We start from the raw sequence: 21,203 nt of genomic DNA, 5'->3' as shown, positions 1-21,203 counted from the left end.
TGCCTGTTTCTCTACGTCTTTTTTCGGACTCGTCCTATTGACATATTAAACTGTGGTAATATTGGGCACTATAGTTTCTCCTTTGTAAATACATTTGTTATTTATCCTTTAATTAATTGAAAACTGTTTATGAAAAATAACAAACAGGTTAATTAAAATTAATTGCATTCTGTTTTTTTTCATTAAACATAAAAAATACATATTTAGGTGTAATACTCATTTTTCAAAATGAGATTATTTTCTTAGATGGCCTAAGTCAAACTTATATTATTTATGGAAAAATAAAAATATATTTATTAAAATTAAGGCATATATAATGTATTTATTTACATTAAGTTATATACATATATTTAAATTTTCTTAGGAGTGTAAAGAATTTTTGTTTTTTCTTTCTATATTTTTCCTTATTAGGACGAAGGTATCGGTATATTATGTATTTGTTTTATTTTAATAAACATTGTCTTATATAAGATTTTAAATTAATATGGTTATTTTTATAACTAAAGTCAATAACTTCTTGATTTTACCATGTTCTTTATTTTGACGAGACTCGTGAACAAGACATTCGTAGATAATGTCGAAATATCGATCTCCACCGAATAAATATAAAAAGATGGTAAATATCCCGAAATTAATGACTTTAATAACCATTGTCTTATTCGCGTATTAACAACAACTTTCAAGTTTCTCGTTCATTATTTATGTTTCTCACTAAAGAAATGTTAGTTGAAATAATTTATTCCTAAGAAACTAGGAAACTGTTTTGCTTTCAGATCTAAATCTATGTCGCCCTTTGAAACATTAGCCATTATTGAATGTCGTGACTTAGTTTAACCAAACAAAATGGTAAAGTTAACTTAATATTATATTAATGGCCTTTATCTCGTACGGGTAAATTGATTGTCCATTGTATACTAGTAATGTGTATCTTTATGTATATTATAAATCGAATTCTTAAATATAGTTATTTGCTTGTTATCTTAATGACGTAAAGATTCACTTCAAACAAAATATTAGGTACTCATTTAAATGTTCTCTACTGAAAGTGTACATTGTTCGTTATTCTTTGTTTATTGTACGCATGCGCAAAACATGCCTTGTTGGTCTCAGTGGTTTGATATAACGCCACAATGTCGAGGGTCTCGGTTCAAAACTTAAGTCGAGTCAATTATTCGGTTTTTCTTTCGAAAAGTTCTCATTAACACCCAGAAGTCTGGAAGTTGGAAAGTGTACACTGTGTGTAATGCCTTTGCTCCTGCGTCTGAACTTTCGGATTTACCGTGCCATCAGTTATGAGAGTGACGGAATTCGAGATGGCACGTGTATTAGCGTACATACTTATGCACTATAATAAGTCCAGCGTGTTTGTTTAGTCTCCCACGAGACGGGTGACCGAATTGAGCCGGACAATATCATCATGTTATACTAGTCAGTCATCAAGCTATACGTGGTGGCTCTTTAATACTCCTGTGTAAAAACATGAAATTTAAAGAACGTAAAGATATTGTGAGCCTTTCTATTGAGCAAACTATAGAAATAGCCTGTGCAGAGCTTGAGCGTGTCATTGTTGTATGCGTATACAGGCCCCCTAGTGGATTATATGAATTGTTTGAAAATATATTGGACAATGTTCTATCTAAATTATCTGGATCTAATAAAGAAATTATTGTTTGTGGAGATTTTAATATAAATTTATTGCATAATTCAACCACAAGTATTAGATTCAGATCTTTGTTAAGTTCATATAATCTGGTAAATCTGTTCTTAGAACTAACTAGAATAACAGATTCCACAGCAACTTGCATTGATAACATATTTGCTACCTATATTCCACAAAACAAAATTATTATTAATAACCTAAGTTCAGATCATTGTGGACAACAAGCCTTATTTAATTTTCATGTTAAAAAAATAAGTACTTCTGAAAAGATAATGTTTGTTCCTTTGACCGCAAGTCGTATTGAGAAGTTTAGAAGTAATATTATAGCTAATCTCCCTCACATACATTTCAGTGATAATCCCAATGTATTATATAACAATCTATTTAAATTAATTAAAAACAGTTTTAAATCTATATTCACTTCTAAAACAGTTAATACAAAAAACTTTTTAAAATTCAGTGATTGGGCGACTATTGGAATTCATAAAAGTAGGCAACGTATGTATGAGCTTTACAATGAAAGAACGTACAATCATAGTGCCACTTTTGCCAATTATGTAAGTAACTATTCTAAATTATTTAAAAAAGTGTGCTTTTTGGCAAAATCTTTAACTATAAAAAATAAAATTAAGAATGCACATAACAAGATAAAAATGACTTGGAAAATTATTAATTGTGAAACTGGTAGAGTTGGCAGTTGCAACTCCGAATTGAGCCTGAATTATAATAATAAAGTAGTAAATAGTCAAAAGGAAGTTGCTACAGTTTTTGAAAAATTTTTTGCTGACATACCAGTTTTGACAACTAAGTCACTTATATCTTCTCCAGATGTTGCCGAGTCATTGATGAAAGAAAATGTAAGAGCTTGTAAATCTAACTTTAATTTTACCCTTGTAAACCCCAACGACATAATACGCGCCTTTAAGTCACTAGACATCAAGAAAACGGCTGATTTATGGGGTATTTCTCTAAAGGTGATAAATTCGATTATTGATGTAATTGCACCTTTTCTTGCTTTAATATTTAATAGTTGTGTCCAACGTGGTATATTTCCTGACCTGATGAAACATAGTAAAGTTATTCCAATATTTAAATCTGGTAGTTCTTCAGACCCCAATAACTATAGGCCAATTTCGATTCTACCTACCCTGAGCAAAATATTTGAGAAAATAATTCTGAATCAATTATTAGAACATTTTAACAAACATAATCTGCTTCATAGTAAACAATTTGGATTCACGAGGGGTCGCTCGACAACAGACGCTGGTATCGAGCTTATTAAGAATATCCATGAAGCGTGGGAGGAGTCACGGGATGCCTTAGGGGTTTTCTGTGACTTATCCAAAGCCTTTGATTGTGTTCAACATGAGACTCTGGTCAGGAAACTTTATCACTATGGAATTAGAGAATGTGCGCTTGACCTTCTGACTTCTTATCTTAACAATAGAATTCAGAGGGTTGACGTTAAAGGAAATAGGTCTCCTGGGGTTTCAGTTGGTATGGGGGTTCCTCAGGGATCAATTCTTGGACCTTTTCTGTTTCTCACATATATAAATGACTTGCCCTTTCTTGTTGGGAACAAACATGATATAGTATTGTTTGCTGATGATACCTCCTCCTCCAGTTTTTAAAATTAATAGAAAACAGGTACAGTACGACGACGTAAACAATGCTATAGCTGATATAGTACATTGGTTTAGCGTAAACAATCTTAGGCTTAATAATAATAAAACAAAAATTGTGAAATTTAGTACACCAAATGTACATAATGTAAAAGCCGATGTACTCATTAACGGGGAATCTATGGATCCAATTGATTCTGCTGAGTTTCTTGGCCTTACCGTTGATGCCAAGTTGCAATGGGGTCCCCATATTAACGGATTGGCGAGTAGACTGAGTTCTGCGGCATTCGCGGTAAAAAAGATTAGATTATATACCGATGTTGATACGGCTCGCTTAGTATATTTCAGTTACTTTCACAGTATAATGTCATACGGTATTATGCTGTGGGGCAACGCAGCCGCTATCCATACTATATTTGTGCTACAGAAGAGGGCTATTCGCGCAATCTATAACTTATGAGCTAAAGAATCGTTAAGGAATAAATTTAGAGAAATCAAGATATTGACTGTTGCTTCTCAATATATATTCTGCAATGTTATGTATGTACGAAAAAATATTAATGATTTCATGAGAAAATGTGATACTCATAGCATTGGTACAAGGAACAAACACAAACTTGTTACTCCTGTTACTCGACTACATAGAGTCAGTAACTCCTTTGTGGGGCAATGTATACGGTTTTACAACAGGATCCCAGAAAGCGTTCAAAATGCCTCTGTTGCCAAATTTAAGAAAATTATTAAGGAACGCTTGTGTGCAAAAGGTTACTATACAATTAATGAGTTTATGATCGATAGCACACCTTGGGAATGAAACGATCGCCTCCTGGCTATTTCATCTCATATTAAATTGTTTAAATAATATATGAGACAAATAAAAAAAAAAAAAAACCCGCTGAGTTTCTTTCGCCGGTTCTTCTCAGGTCAGGGTATTTTCTTTTCCGAACCGGTGGTAGTGTTTCAATTGACCATCAATAAGAAAGTGTAATGCTTCCATATTGAATAAAGTTATTTGAGTTTGAGTTTGAGTTTGAGTAAGTAATTGCATGATTTGATGCTATCTAACTGCTCGGGTGGAAGGGTTTATGCAAACCCGTCCGGGTAGGTACTACCCACTCAAGATACAATATTTAATTCCCAAGGTTGGTGGCTCATGGGTATAGAGAAATTGTATTAGGAAATGACTAATATTTTTTATAGTACCAACATCAATGGACAACGGATATCACTTTCTAACTAAGTATATGACATAAGAAAAGTATATGGATAAAAAATCGGGTTAGGTTTATATTTCTTTATTTTTATTATTTAAAATATTCTGTAATAAAAATAATTTTTGAGACAAGTGCGACAAAATTACTGTAATTTGATGTCTAGGAATATTTAGTGTGGTGAAACAAGTAATTGATGGGTGTCGTAAGCGACCGCTTAATTTAGTTGAGAATTTGTTTTTATTTGAGTCTTATTTTGGACGAGTCATCTACATTTATATTTTTATTCCTGAAGGCATTAAATTCTATGCTATGTAACTAGAAGTTACGACCTTTTGGGCATCATTTATGATGACAAACGACAAATAATTCGGCAAAATCACTACATGGAAAAAATTGACGTATATCGTACTAAAATATTATGTTATAATCTAATATTTATATCGGTATAAGTAACGATAATCAAGCTAAGCGATCAAATCGCAAATGCTGTTACAAAATGCCTGAGTTTTTTCGATGATTTCATTCAAATAATATCACGCCAGTACCGATCTAAATTACAAAATATGAAAGGTAATTTACACTTGTCAATTACAAATTGCTGTAATAACATTGATTATTTTTAATACGACGGACAAGGTAAGTTTCTAATGTTACACTCGCTGTTTACACTAAAATAAAAAAAAAAGTAACCTTGCAAATTTATTTGTAAAGCATTTATTTCAATACATGCTGAATCCGCGATTTTGTTTGCGTTGTTCTGTGACAAAATGAGTTGAACATAGCTATCTATGTAATTGATTTTCATACTCTGCGCATTGGGAGATGAACTACGAGTAAAATTATCTTGACCTGTCATGTAGTATTTTGTCATTTATTTTGTAGATCATTCAACAAAATCGTTCAATGTTATTTATAAGATAATTATAGGTGTAGGGGAAAACCTGGTTGAAATGAAGTTGCTGTCGCTATGTATTGTGTATTAAATAACAGACACGATAAAATAAATTATTAATCATCCTCCTGCTCTTATCCCAATATTATTTGGGGACGGCGCAGCATGTCTTCTCCTTCCATACTTCTCTGTCAGACGTCATCTCACAAGTAACATTCTTTCTAACCATATCCTCTTTCACACAATCCATCCATCGTTTCCTTGGTCGTCCTCTACCCCTATATCCGTCAACATCCATGCTCAAGGCTTTACTGTTCAATATGTTCCTCTCAATATGTTAAAATATTTATATGACAGTAATAAATAAATAAATATTGGACATTGTCTTGCGGGACAATTCACTCTACTGAAAGCGGCGTAAACGAATTTCAATTAAATATTTTTGTCGTCCCGGTTCCTTTTTTGGTATTTTTACTCTTTATTAATTCGAAAAGATGGATAATTTATTTTTCCTTCAAAATAAGTCCTCACGGTTGCGCCGTCATGAAAAGAAACTTACCGGGCTAATAACTAAATGTTTCATACTTTTTTGAGGTTAAGTATTTACACCCTTACTTATATTATAAATGCAAAAGTATGTATCTATGTACTTTTGATATTGTTTTAATAATACCTGACAACTAACATAACGTGACAAATTGTTTATCTATACTTATAATAAATCTGTAGGGAAGTCAATTCTGTACATGAAATATTTTTACAAAATAACTATCAGGGGGTGATCAGGGGTCGATACTGATGGCAAAAATGCAATCAGTAAAATTTTTGTCTGTCTGTCTGTCTGTCCATATAACCGTTATAGAAACAAAAACTACTCGACGGATTTTAACGAAACTTGGTACAATTATTTTTCATACTCCTGAGCTGGTTATAGTATACTTTTTATCACGCTAAAGTCCATAGGAGCAGAGCACTGAAGGGAAATGTCTGAAAAACGGAAAAGTTACCCCATATTTTGAGCTTCCGTCGCGTGTTTAGCCTTAATGGTTAAAGCTACACAGAAATCATGTATTACGGAAATGTTCTCCTTAAAATTATACAAAAAATATCCCATGAGAGCCTATGTCTATCTTTTATGGTTGACTCACAATAACTCGTGTCATTCCCAATAGCTTAGTAGTTCGAAGCTTTCTGATTATATTTGTCTATTCCTACGTTTATAACACTCTCAATCATCCCAAATTACAAAAGTTAACAGTATTAACTATTATTATATATTTTTGTCGTAATTCGTCATGTGTTCTTTGACTGACTTAATTTTTACCATTTTTGAAATTTTTGTGTGTCTGTATCATTATAAAAATTGGCATACAGGAAATACATGTACTTGCACAAATCATTAAAAATAACCAACAGATGGCCCTTACGTGTAGCACGATACTTTTATATTCCGATCAACCGATAATTATAAAATAAGAAATAAAAAATGAAAATCTATTCAAAAAGCATAACGACTAACTTAATTTCCGTCATATGCCAATAAACATAAAATAATCACAACAATAATAATTGTCATTTTAAAATGAGATAATAATTATAAATTACATATATGGGAAGAAGTTATTAGCTGTTTTGATTATAAGAAAGTAAACAATAATCATAATTGGTAAGTATACTCATAACTCCATAAAATGTAAACGTAAGACACATAACCAAAAAAAAGCAACTTATTTATATAAATAGAAACCACCATGCCATTGAAGAAACAAAAGATCGGAATATCAACAATATATGCGTAACGTCATCCAAAAGAGCTACGGAAACAACACACCAACAAGAAATACGTTTAGAAACAAATAGAATCCGAATTTCTACTTTAAGAGCTGCCAAAACAGTTAGTCAACGAAATGATCAAGTTCCAGATCTTCGAACAAGCATCTTTATCAAGAGATACTGATAAACCTGACAAGCCCAATTACTGGATGATGAATGACTATAAAAGACTAAGTCAAGAACTAGAACTAATCTCAATAAATCAGGTTTTACTATATAGGTTATGATAACAAGATGAATCCCGATGTGATCATTGGTTCAATGTATATAGTATGCCCATATTGTCACACTAAATAAACTGCTGGTAGGTATATGCTACTCCACTGGTAAAATGTATTTACCACAACTGGTTGAACCACCAGAACCTCTTCTTACCTACGTTACGAGAACTATTAAGGAGTCTAAATATTTCCTTCAGTATATTAGAAATTACAATTCATGCTTTTAAATGACATCTTTTGGAGTAACAAATATTGTACAATACAATAATTTCGCCTCTACGTTTAAAGTGTATCATATGATTGGTTCACTTCTTCCAGTATCTAAATAAAATCCCCAATTTCTGGACATTTATTTCACGGACAACGTAGAAAAAGATTGATCTTTGATGCATGTTCAGTACCACAACTAATCGAGAAATCATCGCTAAATTTAGGATTATGCCTAAAACTACTCTAGATAGTGAAACAACAAATGATTTAAAGTAATTATCAATGCAGATAGAACGCAGAGCATGAAAGGCCTATTAAAGCTTCCATAGCTCCTGAAGTCACAGCTGTAATTGTCGGTACAGAAATTACAAAACGAGGTATTGTTATCATTAAGCGACACAAAAACAATCAAGGTGTCGCTGAAAAATATCAATCGTATGACAATTATAACGATTTTCCAATTATGATTATGCGAGCAGAAGATGGATATCATCTCGGACTGTATCAAAATAATCTCACGACTGGCTCTGTGACATCGAAGAGTTTGATTTTTATGCGTATCGTATAATTAGAGATAATCAATCTAACCATATTCTGAAGTATCGTCAACTGTTTTAACAATTCATTGTTGACATGTACGCTATGGTCGAGAACGAAGGATTAAGCTACATTCGATGCAACCAATCAAAACTTCGAGCCAAAGGGTACATTTATTTACGAGATACATACAGATGACAAGGTTGTAAATGTTATATCATCGATATTTGATAGAACCGGATAATAAAGGACGTTTTTGGTGTGATACAAACTTTTCTAGACTATAGAAATTTAATTAAAATTTCATCGTACCAACTTTACATCGAGATTACACCAACAAATTTTTCCGGATTCAAAAAATATTTTTCTACGACTAATACCCAGCGAAGCGGGCGGGTATAGCTAGTTGTTAAAATATAATTGATGACTGTATTTGTAAAGAATTCAGGAAATTAAGCGAACATGAAGACGGAAAGTCATAATGAAATTATAAAATATAGGTTACATTTTGTTGCAAAAAAAAGTACATATGTGTTTTCGTATAAGGATTCATAAGAGGTAATAGTTAAGTAAGTAGGTTATTGAAGACCTTCACGGTTCGTCGCGTTTTGTTTCATTCGGAGTATAAACCTCGTTTGATAAAATCGCGCAATTATTAAGATAAATCATCTTACACATTACGAGATAGTAAGTGAACAAATCACTTCTGTATGAATTCTTTATAGAGATATCTTTTTAATTATTCACTGGAAGTTGTTTACGTCTAGTATACAATATATGTATAAATTATCTTAATCAATTAACTATAAATTTATACAATTATTCAACAACGACAGCCTGTAACTTGTAAGCCTCTCCCACTGCTGGGCTAGAGCCTCTTCTCCCTTTGAGGAGAAGGTTTGGAACATATTCCACCAAGCTGTTCCAATGCGGGTTGGTGGAATGCATATGTGTCAGAATTTCTATGAAATTAGACACATGTAGATTTCTTCACGATGTTTTCCTTCACCTGCTTGCCTGGGTTTGAACCCGCATTGCACGCGTTCTAACATCTCGGGTCGCGGCATACAATTGTAAATATAGTTAATTCTTACAGAGTAGTTTCTTCTATCTTTTTCAAATCGATTACTGAATATCAAGTATCAATTCTAGTTTCTAATATTGTGGACACTAAAATTACTCCTTTACATCACACTGTGGTACAAACACAATTATCTCGTTTTTTATGCAAGCATTTCGGCATATTGCTTACGAAATTATTTTTGTTCTTTTTTTGAACTGTATTCAAGCGACTTATTTTTTTTCTACAATTTGAATTAGGTGTATTTGTCATGTAATATAATGTTTGTAATAAAGATAAAAATACCGATTATTTTTATCTTAAACCACCTTTACAACCGCAAATGGTTTTACATCTTTAAGATGTAAGGATACTAACCGACTCTACCTGTAGCCGAAACACAAGAATAGATAAATAAAGAGCATTGTTGTTTGGCGATAAACTAACATACAAGATATATACCTTCAAGACAATTTAATTTAATAGTTTAAAAAATCCTATAAATTTTAAACTTAGTAATTTTTTGCCATGTTGGTGATTTTCCCTACAGATGGCGACCTACCAGGGGAGAACAGGCAACTTCTCAATACATTATCAGGCCCAGGTCTAACTCACTCATAATCCATTACGATCGGAAAGCAGGGTCTTACGTGGTTGTGGTTTCCGAGGCACAGGAGTGTAAGCTCTACTAAATACTCAATTCTAATAGAAGTAATATGTGATAATTTCTAGCCAAAAAACTCTATCACTTTATAGAGTTTAAAGCTTGAACCTTTTAATCTGCAGCCTTATTACTAGCCACTAGAACGAATCAATCAAAAGTCGGCATATAGACTATACAGCGAGTGCCTTGAATTGACTCTATACGAGAAAATATTCATATAGATTGGTAATCTACCCGAGCAAAGTTGGTGCGATTTTGTTATATTATATGAATCGTCAGAAGCCTCCGTTGATTATCATAAAGAGCAAAATAAAAGTATTGTACCTATTCATAAGTATACGTTTATGAATTTTAATAAGACAGGGTCAGGGAGAGGTTATTTTAAATAGCTTGTTTATAGTTTGTAACAATTGTTATCTCAACAGTATAAAAAATAGAATACAAAGATCTACACATAAATGTTTTCCTCAATTATTCATATTTGAATGAGTTTTTTTTTAAACTAGAACAGTACGTGGAAAATGTACACTTATGGTATACAAAGATTAGCTTAGAATGACGCATCATGAGTTGACTTCTTCTTTCTATGTACTTGAGTACATCGCTTCTCGGCCTTTTGATTACGATCAAAGGGTATTATCAAAGTGTAAATATATGCGAATATATATGTATACTTTGAGAGTTATTGAATAAAAAATAATATATATAAAAATTAAACCAAATTTAAAAAACTACTAAACCGATTTTAATGAAACTTACACTGTTCCCTGAGTTAATATATAACTTGAATGATCATCTTAATATGACTTTTAGTTTTCAAAAGTTTCGTGGAAGCCTAAACAGAACATCATACTCAAATACGAGTATATTTCAATTCTAACAATGTTACATACATACATGCCAATTTTATAATCTCTTTTTTCAGTCAGTTAAAATGTATAAAGGAAATCCTTCAAGGTGGGCGGATCGATACACATATCTAACAGAAATTTTATCCGGAAAATAGATCACTTATCAAAATAGTAACTACAAAATTAAGTAGTATTAAAGCTTTAATTAATTTATTTTCCCAGATTTAAAACCCCTATAGTCGGTTAATTTCAGGCCCCTTCTCATATATATCTTTGAGTGTATAAAAAGAGAATATTACATTTTATAATATTTATAAGACAATGTACTACGAGCTTAGTCGTATTGACTTTTAAACAGTTTTTTTTACGAAAAACAAGTTTTACAGGATGTTAATATACTTAATCTAATATTATTTTAGCCATATTGTACCTACAAACTATTTGTATTTTTTAAATTATCCGTTAAAATTTTTACATATAACTAACAATACTGTAACGAGTTGAATCTATGTGAACGAGGTTTAAGATATTTAATTTAATCAAACTTCTGTTATTTAAAAAAATATCTTATTAAATTGTATAGTCTACTGCTACGTACTAAAAAGTTCAGCTTAGTAAACACTATACCTAAGTATTGGTCATCTTAATAATCTGTATTAATATTATAAACGTGAAAGGGACTGTATCTGTCTGTTTGTTACGTGTTTCCTTCTAAGCCCAGGAACCAACATGGCCAACAGGTTTTTTTTTTCAAGTTGTACTTAGTTTTGTCGTTAAATTTGACAGAAATAAATAAAGTGATTTTTTGTTCCGAGCTAAACAATGAAAATTGTCATGTCGACTTTGATCCGACAATGACTCAAATTACACATACTTTTAAGTATGTATCTTCCAAGTAAGCATCCGCTTGATAATTTAGAATTTCCTTACTTCAATGTCACCTTAATATATTATATATTTTTTTGTTTTGCAATAAAACCTTGTAGTTAAATATATAACAACTCGTCTTCACTAGTGCGCTAATTAATATTTTGGCAGAGGATAGAATAACCGTTTAACGGAATTTGCCGCCATTTCACGCGATCATGAATCATGATCATTTCGCATTTATACTAATATTATCTGTACCGTCTGTACTCAGTACAAAGACGTTTCCCGCCGTCTCTATACTTAGATTTTTTAAACTACTTAAGGGATTTTAATGTTTCAAGGGGAAGGTTGATAGGGCTTTACAAACCGGAAAAACAAGAATCGTTTTATGGTTTTTCTTCAATGAATAATATGTACATACTCTTAATTGTACCCGTATGAATTTTAATGTTTCAAGGGAAAGGTTCATAGGGGCTTTCCAAACCGGAAAAACAAGAATCGTTTTACGGTCATTCTTCAATGACTTTACATAGTCTTAATTGTACCCGTATGACACTACCAAGAACAATTAGAACCTAGTAGATATGTAAGTATAAAAAAAAAACGCTTTCGCGGCTACGCTAGCGCGGCCAACCAAAGCCTTAGCCCTAAGGAAGGACGTAGGAATACGTGTCATACCTAGGACTTTCCTTAACAAAATTATTTGTAAAATAAATTCATGCAATACAATAACAATACAAATTATTAACACCCCTTTTATATTAAGTTATGTAAAATTATATATTTTATACTAGCCACCCGACCCGGCTTCGCACGGTTAAGTGACTTTGTATTATACTATGTAATGATTTCAAATTTAATATAATCCAATACGAATTCAGTTAGGTACGAAAATCCATATTAATACTTTGCTAATTTTTATCGCTCACCAAAAAACATAAATATTAATTATTTATGTATTTTTATATATTCGATATATCAGACTTAGTCAATACTTGGTTTTTCGATAGTTGATATTATCAATATAAAATAAACAGTTACAAGGCCTAAGGATTTATGCATGGAAACCGACGGAAATTACAATACAGTCTCGGAAACATTACTTCGAAATAAGTTAATAATTACAGAATAATTCGTTCTTCGCAGTCACGATATACATATGTATCATGGATACTATGGTTTTATACTGTAATTGTTTAAATAGAGGTAATAGAAAACAAAATTGCGAATCGTTACAAATAATAAATGCCCGTGGTATAAAATAAGTCTATGGTGCTTTTTTATTTTTATTATCAAACGATTTATGAAGGAATTTATAATAAATATCAAATATGGGTATCCTGTGGTACTGGTTGCTTTGCGCACGCCTGTTTCATACACTTTGACATATTGGCAGTCATTTACGATTACTACTGCGCTCGTGTAGAATAAAGTTAAATAATAACTATCAATAAACAGAATAAGTAATGCAAAAATATTTCATGAAAACAAAATCTGTTGTTCTTGAAATTCTTAGACCGCGTTCGCTCTTGTGAACTTATATTTAGCAATTTTTGGGAAATGAATCTTCACTAATACAATTGTAATTGTTATCTTTTTCATTTTATTTTGGATAGATTATGATCAAATAAATACATTGATATATCTCTAAGTCATATGACGTTTACTTTTTTTTAGAAAAGAGACGATAACGATGGTTCGACGTCTTCTTGGTGAAAACGCTTCTACTCGGGTCTTTAGGAAATAGATTACCATATAAGTAAAATGAAGAGCAAATAAGCCGTATTTGATATGTATAAATAGATTTTATGGTAGTTGTTACGTCAACAATACTACGTCCCGAACCTTTTAATGCGATAGATTATATAAGGTCACTGTCATGTGTCGTATATACTTTGTATAACAATAACATAACAGTGTAACTGCGGTCAAGCGTAAAGTAAATAAAAAACTGCACACAGTAGAGTGAATCGTATGACACAGGTGCACGCAGCTTTGCAAGGCCGGCGGGTCGCTCACTGTCTTTGGTACTAATCTATTAGACTACTATCTACGAGTGTAACCTAAATTTTAGACTGCCTTTGAATTCATTCAAGTAACATCCTACTATGGACATGAATTTAGTTGTTTTTTTTGGTTTATTGTGTAAACGAGGCCTTGTCGGTAAAAATAAAGTAACCACAAAGCATCTTTTATGTGTCACGATTCTATTAACCTTGCTCCAGCTTCATATAGTGTAATTTTGCGACTTGGAAACTAACTATTAAAAATTTCACGTGCGTTTTTTTTATTCTTATGATTGTGAATATTACATTATAATAATTATGTATCATAACGATGAAGATAATGTAATTAGTGCTCGTGTTTTTACATAATACACGGTCTTATTATTACAGTCTTTCTCTACGCAGAAGTAGATCAACAGCAAAAAAGAGTTAGTACATAATCTATCACTGTATTCAATTTTAATAGTTATTGTTATATAGACATTTTCCATTAAATACGATTACAATTACACAAATAGCAAATATGAAAGCAGAATATCACAAAATAATTTGGAAATGTAAACTTTATTGTTTTATTGTTATCCAGTCATTATACACAGAAAAATGGCCGAGAAATCGTTCAATTGCTTTTTTAAATTTATATAATGACTGGACTATTTATTGATCCAAAACATATACAATTTTATTAGAATAGAAATATCACATTAGATCCATACATTTCTAACGTCGTTAGAACCTACACGGAGGTTAGAGTCGGCCCTCAACGAATTAGAAGGTCCGGTGTTCTTGGTCTAGTATTTCCGGCCATGTGTCCAATCTATAACTCATATTTTTGTCAATAAGTCCACTTTATATTTTGAATATTAAGAACGCTTTATCAACCTCTCAATTGAAATTTATTTAAATTAATTTATTGTTTTCGTCTATTATTAAGTCTACTATTAAAATTTTTCGTTTATTTTTTCTCATATTATAAGTCATTTGAATATTTCCCAATGATGTGTCACGTCTTTTTTGAAATGTCGAAAACTTATTTGGCTAAATTCAAGCGGATGCCTCAAGCGGTAAAATATTTGAAGCCTTCAAACTTAAGTAAGTAATAGAGGTAGCAGGAGTGTTTTAAGCTATTCCCGAAATATTTATTAATATGTCTTACTACGTTATGGCAATATCGATTTCGGTTTTTATTAAGATTGACAAGATGTGAAATAGGCGTCACCTTGACTATATTATAACTACAAATTTACCTTTGCGAAACTTAATGAATTTAGGACTTAACCTCCACTGACGACGGTGACGGTATGTGTTATCTGATAACTGACAAGGGCACAGTACAATAAGTTACTACGCTTGTAACCATCCACTAATCAACAGTACCGTTTATTGTTTATAAACCAATATCTTATGAATCGAAGTCACCATCACATGAACATAAAAATAAAGGCGATCTAAACCACTTTAAAAAAAAATTATAAACCTTTTATTTATTTTAAAATCTACGTACCTCTCTATTTGGACTGAATAAACTAACGAATAATTTTCAAAGGGTTTTCCACCAATGGATGGAGTGATTCATCTGGTAGGTTTAGGTGTATATTTTTTTGAAAGAATAGTAACAATGCCGAAAATTAATTAAGGAATGACTAGTATACCTCTCTCCTTGTATGCTTATCATTTGTGCTAGGAATGAGGACGACAATAGCCCAAGCGGTCCAAATCGATCCTGCGATTTTTTAAAGGATTTTCTCATTTAACAGGGATTTTTGTAACTTGGCTGAACTACGAAAATTATTATTGAAGATGTTAGAAAAAAATTGCCAACCGAGAGTAGAGTTATGATGCGAGATACGAACCAAATAGAGTTATATATATTACGATAAACGTATTAAAAAACCCTCAACCACGTGGAGTCATGATGAATACCTAAGTGAACGCTAGATACCCATCATGGCACAATATAATGATCATTTAGTACATATCGATGTAAAATAAAAATGGAATATTGTGTTACAAACATGATAATACAAGTTGTCGTTAGGTTATTATAATGGTAAGTACTACCAACGTCGTTAAATTCGTCACAGTGATTACGTCATAAGCCTTACTAAGACAATATTCAAAGGATTTGTAAAAAATATTAAGTATGTTCCTGAGTTTATTTTTTTATTGCTTCTAAATAGTTTTAATATTAATCGTTTTTTAATGGTTTTCGTTCTTATTCATCGTAAAAATACGTGGATACATTTATAATAATTTGTTTGAGTATTTAACTAATGTATTATTTTCCACGCAGGTAAAGTATTAGGTTTTTGTGCCATGGAGGGTTTATTTGGTTAACATCACGATGGTGACTTAAATCTAAATTATATTATAAAGTACATTAATACTTCTAAATTACTTCGATAAAGGCTCGCTTCAAAACCCTTTAAAATCAAGGCAAGCGAGTATAGAGACGATGGACCTTTCAAAAATACTATTCCAACTATATTATAGGCAACCCAAAACATCTTGACCCATTACAATCCATAATTATTGACTATGCTGGGTCAATTAATTATAATTAATTATTGGTTGTAAGAACAAAATATTAACTAGACGTTGAGTTCAATCTATACAAATATTATAAATGCCAATGTAAATTCTCCTGTTCTGTATATTGCTCTTTGACAGACAAACCATTAAATTTACTTGGTGGTAGGGCTTTGTGCAAGCCCGTCTGGGTATATACAACCCGCTTATCAGTTATTCTACCGCCAAATAACAGTAATCAGTATTGTTGTGTTCCGGTTTGAAGGATGAGTGAGCCAGTGTAACTACAGGCACAAGGGACATAGCATCTTAGTTCCCAAGGTCGGTGGCAAATGTGCACATTGATTGTTGTAAGGAATAGTTAATATATTTTCTTACAGCGACATTGTCTATGGGTGATGGTGACCACTTACTATCAGTCCGCCAACCTATATCACAAAAAAAAAACGAATTTGATGAAATTTAGTACGAAGCACTGTTTTTGTTTTACTCTGACGACGAACCCTTAAAACTTGAGTAAAAATGCGGGCGACTACCAGTTATGCGTTAGCTATATGTACAATAGGAACAACGTTATACGATCTTATCGAGCATCGAAGAATAATATTACTTAGTAGCATTGCAGATTCATTTTATAGTGTCAATCATTATCAATATAAATGACTATTAATTAATTTTAAGTATATTCCGTAAATACTAACTTCCATAATAAATACATTGCTAGTGGAACTAGTATTTTGAGAGTTATTACAAGTTGTCTATAATGACGTATAAGGCTGCGTTCTCATCAGTGTTCATTTGTTTTTTTCATTTTGTTATCACTAATCATTACTTTGTCCCGACAATAATTTTTCTCTGTTGTCGTTGTTGTCCTTGAATTTTTTATCACCATATGCTTGAATTTTTATGACAATTTTATCGTTTAAAAGATTAAAAAAGTAAAATTGTTCAACAACATAAATATTAGATGTAACGGCAATGGGCTTTATATTTATTTATATTTATCCTTTGGAAGTTGATTGAGTGTTATGTAAACAAAGGGAGAAATTTGTTTTTAATAAATTCTTGACTGTGTTTCGTTTAAAAAAAAGTTGGTGAAGATTTAGAATCGCATTTTAAGTGACAGCGTAATTATAATACTTAAACTATTTTCCGATAATATGACTGATCTACTGTGATCGTAGCGTTGCCGTGTTAACTCGTCTTATAAAGTAAAACCGTGGATTGTGCGGTTGGAAGTAATAACATTTAGTATAGACGGAGATACTGATCCTCTGACTATGCTGATTGTATGTGTATAATTCATTCGTAACAAACTATAAATTTAACATTCAATTTTTAAAAAATCGGTATAGTCTATAAAATTACATGTTCTTTTAAATATGTTATCTATGGCGGCTTTTAAATATCGATCGTCAATTTTATTTTATACTAAAGGGGTTTTTAACCGCGTGTTATCTGGAAAGTTCTCCAGGAGTTTGATAATTGTTTTCTTTTCGGTTTTGTTATTTTGCGAGTATACTTTGTGTATTAAAGTATTCACTTAAAGTTACCGGTTGCGTCGCCTTATTATCAAATTGAGCCCAAAGACCTGGACCTACTATTGTACCGAAAGGTCTATTCTGATACGGTTTTTTGAGTGTCTTGAGTATGTCAATGGTTTAGTTGCAGTCTCAAATAGAAAAAAATAATTAAAATTATTGCAATCATAAATAAACATATGAATAAATGAATATAAATGATCAATACCTTGATGATGAGTCGAGATGGCCCAGTGGTTAGAACGCGTGCATTTTAACCGATGATTGCGGGTTCAAACCCAGACGAGCACCGCTGATTCATGCGCTTAATTTGTCTTTATAATTCATCTCGTGCTCAGCGGTGAAGGAAAATATCGTGAGGAAACCTGCATGTGACAAATTTCATAGAAATTCTGCCACATGTGTATTCCACCAACCCGCATTGGAACAGCGTGGTGGAATATGTTCCAAACCTTCTCCTCAAAGGGAGAGGAGGCCTTTAGCCCAGTAGTGGGAATTTACAGGCTGTTGTTGTTGTTGTTGATCAATGACAAAGTAAAGTGTTTAACCCAAGCAAACTAACTACAGACGGAGATTGATTGTATTATAATAATTTGTTTATTTCGAATTTCGAAAAAGTATCTCGGGTAAAACCCTCAATAATTATGTTTGAGTCAGCGTTAGTCTACAGTAAATAGCTTCTTATATGTCATTACTATTGCGGTCAGTAATTTAGTGTAATTATTTGCAATATTATGTACGCGGATCAACTGTACCAAATCTATTGATATCTAGCGTCGATAGCTCATTGGTGTTTTGTAACAGCCGTTTGTGAAAGTTGGTTCGATTCCGACTTTGGCACATTGTTACCCCCTCTCCTAATACAATATTTACGCTTAACTGATTTGTGATATAGGAAAATTGTTGTTGTCAAATGATATTTATTCCTTTATTAAATTTATTTTATTCTATGATGTTTTCAAAAGAACACATTTTTCTTACCCAATCCTTCCTAATGCAAGTTCGTGGTACAACAGTATAATTTCTGATGGTTTTATTAATTCATTAATTTCATTCATATAATAATAATATTCTACTAATTTACAAGGGTTGAGAAGAGTTTGGATGTGAACACATATCGGAGCATAATCATGTATTTGCTTCAGTTCTGAAAAATCGTAGATCCGAGAATGTGTTTAGCTAATTATTATAGAAAATATTATCATCATAAAAAATATTATCAAAAAATTTATGTATAAGAAGGTACCTAAATCAAGACAGTTCGATAGCTTTTTTTTCTCACTACTCATGCACTTGTAAAGGAATTTAAGTACCAATTAAAAAAATGGGAAAACATGTTCCAAACATGCAAATTTATTTAATGATGTTTTTTCTCTAATTTTCAATAACAAAGACGATCGAAGTTCAACTATTGTGCGAATACAATAAATATTTATTGTTCTTTTTATAAAAAAAAAGGAAGATATATAAGTAATAATAATAAAAAAATAAAACAAATATTTCACAATTTTATTTTTTTAAATAACTCACCTGTTATTCACGATAAAGTTTCATAACTTTTCTATTGTACAATTTCATCACACACTGACCAATATTATTTGGACAATTTTGCTGTATATTGTCATTTTCAGCACCCGCGCCTTAGCCTTGTATTTAAAAAATTAAACTGTCAAATTTTGGCGCAATTTTTGCACAGATCACGAAACAGCCTCGAGATTCGAGGTGCGTTCAGAAGCAGCGCTAGCACGTGAATGCGTTTTCCATTACCGTTGAAACCGAAACAAGAAAAAATAAAACAATGCACAGCGTTGGCCTTCATTTTCCAACGATTTTCATTCTACGTTGCATTAACTATTTTATCTAGAAATTAATATTAACAAGACTCGTTAAGTAAAACATATTTTCATCTCAACATCCCTTTCTCAGCCTTGGAATTACTATTAACTCATTACCTTATTCTTTTTATAAAATAACAATATCGTAGTTCAATTTAAATTATCCTGTATAATAAAATAACAACATATTATGTATATTAATTTAAAGTACCTTTTTTGTAATAGAACCTCTAAAATAAAAACTTTTTTCTATTAATGATATTATTTTAAAAATTATCATTATGTAATGTTAAAAAAATATTTTACATAAATTAATAAATAAAATGAAATACTCGATTAAACTTTCAATTTATTTACGAAAGCGGGAGAGAGTATTGAACAATCAATTAAACTTTACAAATAATAACAGAAACAGGTATTGCTATCGAGGGCATAGTTTAGTGTTTGTAAGCAGGAACTGTTACGTTATACCAGGAATAACTGTTACGGTGGTTTACGTAACGATGTCCACTCAGGGCTGCCAGCTATGGGAAAATATAACGAACAAATTGAAGGAAAAAAGGGGTAAAGAAAAAACAACTTTAGATTTGCATATTCCAGTAATAATAATAAACAGCCTTATGCTATATTCGAAAACAGAAAGAGTTCTTGATTGATATATTGATATATTTTACTAATAATACATTACAATTACATTTATATTCAAACTTTCGATGACAATTTTTACGAAATTAAATCCCCTTTTTTCTCAAATTGAGTTGTGCAATTTAAAGCAATCTAAAATTGTTATTTGTTAGCCCCACATAACTAAATTAATTATTTAACCGAAATATACCTTTGATAGTAATCAAAGTTACTTTAAACGGGTGTTGTTACTAATTTTTAATATAATTATTTACAGAGAATAGAATAGAAACTCTCTTGAAAACATCGCGAATGAAAATAAAAATCAGTTCTTTTCTTGAATTTTAATAATTAAAACTTTTGTTAATTTTTAATTACTTAGGAATAATTTACTTAATAATTATATACATAAAGACATTAACTGTATGAAAATAAAATTCACAAATACTTACTGTACCAATCCTGTCACGCCAAATGCCTGGATTTTGGCTACCATAGCCAGAATTCTAGCAGCATTTTACCACTGAATAACAATTCTGAACTTGTGTTGTGATGGTTTTATGCTATGATTCTTCCGGAGGCTCTCAGCGCTCTTTTCCTATCATCAAACGAGTCCAGTATCGAAAAAATTCCAGGTAAAAAATGTAATGCCGTACAAACACCTGCAATAAAAATATTCCCTTAAGCTCTATCGGACATTAGATTAATAACTGTCAAGGAATCATGATCAATGAAGTACTTAATAATAAAAATAAAATAATTTACAAATAACATTATTTACTTCATTCTGACCACAATAGTGAAATACATACATAGTGAATTGTATAAAAATGACATAATAACAAAAAATTGTATGATTAAAATATGTGATATTTATATGTGATATTTACAAAATATGTTTTTATGATTTTGTCACTAATTTTATTGAGTTGATGTTAGATTACGACACTGACGATGCATTTTATTATGTGAAATTTAATTAAAATATATGATTGCCTCGAATGAATCAATTTATAACTGGCATCGTTCGGAGT

The 21,203-nt window shown here is 31.4% G+C and overlaps 1 protein-coding gene across 2 annotated transcripts in view; it reads right to left on the bottom strand.

Annotated features, from left to right (window-relative positions):
- The window catches only part of LOC124544431, a 33,598-nt gene extending 14,101 nt beyond the window's left edge, over positions 1–19,497 (bottom strand). Inside the window, exons 1-2 of one of the 2 annotated variants that reach the window (XM_047122982.1) lie at positions 19,241–19,477; positions 18,692–18,857 (exon numbers count right to left, since the gene is read on the bottom strand). The gene's annotated coding sequence lies outside the window, so the exon portion shown is untranslated. Of the gene's footprint in view, positions 1–18,691; positions 18,858–19,240 lie in introns of both variants that reach the window. The other variant, XM_047122972.1, reaches the window with a different exon arrangement.
- Between the last annotated feature and the right edge of the window lie 1,706 nt (positions 19,498–21,203).

This window comes from Vanessa cardui, chromosome 1, assembly GCF_905220365.1.
Source record: "Vanessa cardui chromosome 1, ilVanCard2.1, whole genome shotgun sequence".
Lineage (NCBI taxonomy): Eukaryota > Metazoa > Arthropoda > Insecta > Lepidoptera > Nymphalidae > Vanessa > Vanessa cardui.
Note: the sequence above shows the minus strand (reverse complement) of the source record. Positions and strands in the feature narration are given on the sequence as shown.